Source organism: Anastrepha obliqua, chromosome 1 (assembly GCF_027943255.1).
Source record: "Anastrepha obliqua isolate idAnaObli1 chromosome 1, idAnaObli1_1.0, whole genome shotgun sequence".
Lineage (NCBI taxonomy): Eukaryota > Metazoa > Arthropoda > Insecta > Diptera > Tephritidae > Anastrepha > Anastrepha obliqua.
This window is the reverse complement of record NC_072892.1, coordinates 9,344,143-9,349,308: the sequence shown is the minus strand read 5'-3', so window position 1 is coordinate 9,349,308 and position 5,166 is coordinate 9,344,143. Positions and strand designations below refer to the sequence as shown.

Here is a 5,166-nt window from a genome sequence, read left to right as displayed (position 1 = left end):
GTTTGCGAAGTTCAAAGAGAACTGGCGGCGTCATCGGTCAATATTTCTTTCGAAATGCGGAAGTAGCTACCGTTACGATGAATGGCGGGCGCTATCGAGTCACGCTGACTAACATTTTGTTTCCAAAAACTAATTAGCTAACATTAACGGTATTTGATTCCAACATTAAAGTGGGCGGTGGGCTTAAAAACCAATTTATCGCAGCATTCAAAGAGAATACGGCCAGATTTATTGGAAAAAGTAGTAAAAAATTGGACTGATCGAATGGGTCATGTAACTTGTAGCCGCGGCAGATATATGCCGGATATGATATTCAATAAAATAAATGCCATGAAATCATCTATCAGATTATAATAAAAAAATGCATTCCAACAATATTTTTGTTAAGTTCTCAAGCTCTTAAAAACACCCGATACATACATATATCGAGCGAGTCACTAATATTCATATATTGATTGGGGGAAAAATAAATCCATTATTTTTATTTTATTTATTTTGCGCAAATGGTTTAAAAGTGTTTTATGGCCTATCTTTAGTACCGGGGCGATGCTACGACTATTAACATGTCGGTCAACTTCCATTATTTCTGTGATTTTATCGATATCATCCACATTTTCTTTAACATCAAAAATACCTCAACGGAATCAACGGAATCAAAATTGCACTTTTCGACTATAAAAAATGTGCAATTTTTATTGTACTTTACTTTAAGAACTTTGTATGCGTGACAAATTGTCTTTAAAATGTCCGTTTTTTTAAATTAATCTGTTATGGTTATGCACAATTTAATTTAGAAACACTTTTGTTAAGTTGACTAAGTTGACTTTTTTTTCGTGCCGTTTTTTTTTCGAAATTTGAATTTCGGATCATTCCCATGGCTTTTAAACGTTTGGAAATGGTTGATTGATCAACTCCCAAAGTTTTTGCAACCTCTTCTTGCGTTTGAGCCGGATCTTGATCGAGCAATTCCTCCAATTCGGTATCCATGAACTTTGGCGGCGCGGCCAAAATCACCACTTTTAAAGCGTGCAAACCACTTCTGGCACGTTCGCTCAGCTAGAGCATGCTCACCATAAACTTCCACCAAGATACGATGACTTTCGGCTGCTTTTTTCTTCATATTAAAATAATGAAGAAGAATTCCCCGCAAAAACACATTATTTGGCACGAAATTCGACATTTTCAAGTGTGGTAAAAATATTGTTGTTTACGCTTCAAATAAAAAACTTATACTGACGTTTGTGCCTTACGACAGTAGCTCTCCAATGAATGTTTGGAAATGTGGATCGATGGAATAATAATCAAGTTACGCCATCTGTTGTAAAACCGCATGAACTTATCCATAGTCCTATTATATTTGAGGTTATGTAGCCAGATAAGGTACTGTTTTCGTAAAAATGCCGTTATGGCTTTTTCGGTATTTTCTGGTATTTTGTTGCTTATTTTTAATATGAATACACCTCTTGATGCCCTATGTCCCACTAAGGATTGAGGAGCGGAAGAACTGATTACACCTCTATGGTTTTAATTCGCATTTAGTTAATTCAAATGCTCTTTAAAATGTGAAAAAAGGTTTTCGATGCTAAGAAGAGTTAAGAGAGGGGTATTTAATATTCTTGCATAAACTTAAAAGGAGCAAAAAATTAAATTTACACCTTCAAAATATCAAATTTTATAAGAACCAACAAATTTTCATCAACACTAAAATCTTCTCAGAGTGACCTTTTTTAACCTTCTTTTGTTTAATAAGACAGTTTTTTTTAACTTAGAGTTTCGGTAGCTTTAAAATAAAAAAAGAGACAAAAAGCATTTTCGCATTTTGGGTATAAAAAAGCACTAAATTTCTTGCGAAGAGCAAATGGTTAGCAACACAGCAAAACTCAGCTCTGATGGGCGCAATTTTGTTTCTATCATTCTTGCGTATGCACATACATATGTATGTATGTATCTCCATTGAGATAGCAAACTTTCGATTTTTTCTTCCTGTTCAGCGTTAAAGGGCTTTATGATATCACTCAAGAAGCTAAATAATTGCACTCTATTTTTTAATGTGTAAAAAATATTCTCAGCTATTAAATTTCCCTGCCATTTGAACATTGGCACATATTGGCACATATGCATGTATGTGTGTAAGTATTTGAGTATATTTAGAGCGCAAGAATTAAACGCCAGTCTGTGTTTACTTCTCATTTTCACACCAATGCCACTTAGTAGTTTTACGAAGTTTTTTTACGTGCTTTCCTACCTCTCCCCAAATACAATTCAAACTCAACAACCTGGCTCATTTTATTTTTCCACTTCTTTTCTGCAACTGCCAGGAAAACGTTTTTTATTTTCCACACGTTAGTAGCAGTTGTCACGAAATGTGCGTTTGACACGGGGTAGCTGGAATACAAACTTGGCTCTTTTAGGTGTTGCTGAAAATGATTTAAGAAAACATGGACAAGGTGTTTCAAAAAGAATTAACTAGAATAGAAGACAAACCAATATAAGTAAGGATACTCTACATCCTTACATATGTTCCGACACTGTAAAAACACTTCTTTAAGAATTTATTGTATTTATTTAAAGTTAAGCTTCGCTTCAGTTTGTGATTTAGGATGTTTCTAGAAATTTGGTACTGTGCATCTTTACACTCTTACAGTTAAAATATAGTGCATGTTTATCAAAAAAAATCATTGCCAGCTTGAAATATCATGTGAAATGCAATAAGCTCATAAAGTGGTTAGCGACTTACGCCTAGTTTTCACTGAGCAACATTTTTGGTGATAAAATTTTATACAAAAGGACAAAGTACAGCAAAATATTCCCACAAATTGCCACATATTCCCCCATTTTATTATTTTGCCGTGGCGCCAAATTGAAAAGACTCAAACTGATGAATGTTTTTATAACAACGGTACTTTCATGCCATGTGTATGACATATTGAAAAACTGTCATTTTGGGAAATATTTATTGCTTCATTCACTTTTCGATTTAAATTTGATAAGCGCAAGTTTTTATATACATATACATATATAATTGGCGCGTACAGCCTTTTTGGGTGTTTGGCTGAGCTCCTGCTCCTCCTCCTATTTGTGGTGTGCGTCTTGATGTTGTTCCACAAATGGGGACCTACAGTTTCAAGCCGACTCCGAACGGGAGATATTTTTATGAGGAGCTTTTTCATGGCAGAAATGCACTCGCAGGTTTGCCATTGTCTGCCGAGGGGCGACCGCTATTAGAAACATGTTTTTGAAGTGAAAACTTCTTTAGAATCGTTGGGAGTGATTTGAGGAAAAGGGAAACGAAAAAAGCGACCAACTTGGCTACGAAGCGTTATATTATATGTTGATATAAAAGTAGCGACGAACTAAATAAAAATAACTTTTATTTTTTCTTGTGATTCGAACCAAGGATTTTGGATCGGAAGCTCACATTGCTAGTCGCTCGGCTACCGCGCCATGCTGTCGGCGGTGGCCTAAAAGTTATTTAGTTACGAAGCGTTATATTATATGTTGATATAAATAATTTTTGTGAGCGTGTAATTCTCAAAAGTTTTATTAGGTTTATTATTTAAAATGTATTGACTAGGTAGTGTGGTTATCAGCTTAACATCTGATATATCCTCCATCGGAGGACAACAAATGTTAAACCGATTTTTGGAAATGGGCGGAGTGTTTTAGGGGCTTGCTCCTTCTCTGCCACGGTATTACAGTACCGCCGGGATTTCGGCTTTGAATAAATACAAAAAAAAGTATACTAATACATTTAACTTTGGTGGGAAGAGCCATAAATTTTTATATGAATACATGTAGACGAAAATGGAATTTTTTTTTTTTTTTTTTGAAATTTGCATTGTAGGACATTTCTGATTATTTATTGAAAACAGTTTTTTGGTTTAGATACTGAAAGTCAGTTTAAGTGAATCGGTATAAATATTTCGTACATTAATTTTTGAAGTGAAAACTTCTTTAGAATCGTTGGGAGTGATTTGGGAAAAAGTGAAACGAATTACAACATATAAACGTAGCGACGAACTAAATAACTTTTAGGCCAGCACCGACAGTATGGCGCGATAGCCGAGCGGCTAGCAATGTGAGCTTCCGATCCAAAATTCTTGGTTCGAATCACAAGAAATAAAATTTTTTTTTTTTTTTGAAATTTGCATTGTAGGACATTTCTGATTATTTATTGGAAACAGTTTTTTGGCTTTTCTATTTTTGGTTTAGATACTGAAAGTCAGTTTAAGTGAATCGGTATAAATATTTCGTACATTAATTTTTTTTTTGTGAGCGTGTAATTCTCAAAAGGTTTATTAGGTTTATTATTTAAAATGTATTGACTAGGTAGTGTGGTTATCAGCTTAACATCTTATAGATCCTCCATCGGAGGACAACAAATGTTAAACTAATTTTTGAAAATGGGCGGAGTGTTTTAGGGGCTTGCTCTGCACCTCTGCCACGGGTTGGCCCGGTATTGCAGTACCGCCGGGATTTCAGCCTTGAATAAATACAAGAAGAAATATACTAATACATTTAACTTTGGTGGGAAGAGACATAAATTTTTATATGAATACAAGTAGACGAAAATGGAAGAAATTTGTAAGTCTGTTTATTCGGTCCGTTTGGGTATTTTTTTTGACAACATCGAAACCAAAGCATTTGTATCATATTTTATCTATCATAAGCCACTCGTATCATTTGTTGAAATTGAAAACATTGAGGATGAATAATGATAAAATGAAGAAAATAAAATATGAACTTTATAGCAATATTTTAATGAACCTATAATTATCCCGCTCCTAATGCTGCTTTCGTCTTATTCTCTCTCAGTTTGTTTTACGGAAGGTTTCACTTCTATCAAGTCTAACCGTTAGACTGGTTTTATTTTTTTGTTATATTTTTAAGTGGGGGGTCCCAAATCTCGGAAGTTGTGAGCTGCTTGAACCATATATAGAAGAATCGTCCTGGCCACTTCCAAGTGAATGGCGATCAGCAACTTTCCCCACTTGCGTGGACTTCTACACATGGAACCATCCTCCAATGTAGAATCTCTCTTGCCAACAAGTGCTACTTTAGACTAAGTAGGCAACTGAGCAGTAAAGTCCTCTCTCGACGAACAAAACTAACACTCTATAAGGCGATGCTTGGAGTGTTTGAGAGAAAGATTCTGCGCAAGATTCT

At 35.0% G+C, this 5,166-nt stretch overlaps 2 pseudogenes; both read left to right on the top strand.

The window, feature by feature from the left end:
* Positions 1-3,551: 3,551 nt before the first annotated feature.
* On the top strand, positions 3,552-3,717 carry LOC129236604 (U2 spliceosomal RNA; annotated as a pseudogene).
* A 589-nt stretch (positions 3,718-4,306) lies between these two features.
* LOC129236565 (U2 spliceosomal RNA) lies at positions 4,307-4,492 on the top strand (annotated as a pseudogene).
* The last annotated feature ends 674 nt before the right edge of the window (positions 4,493-5,166 follow it).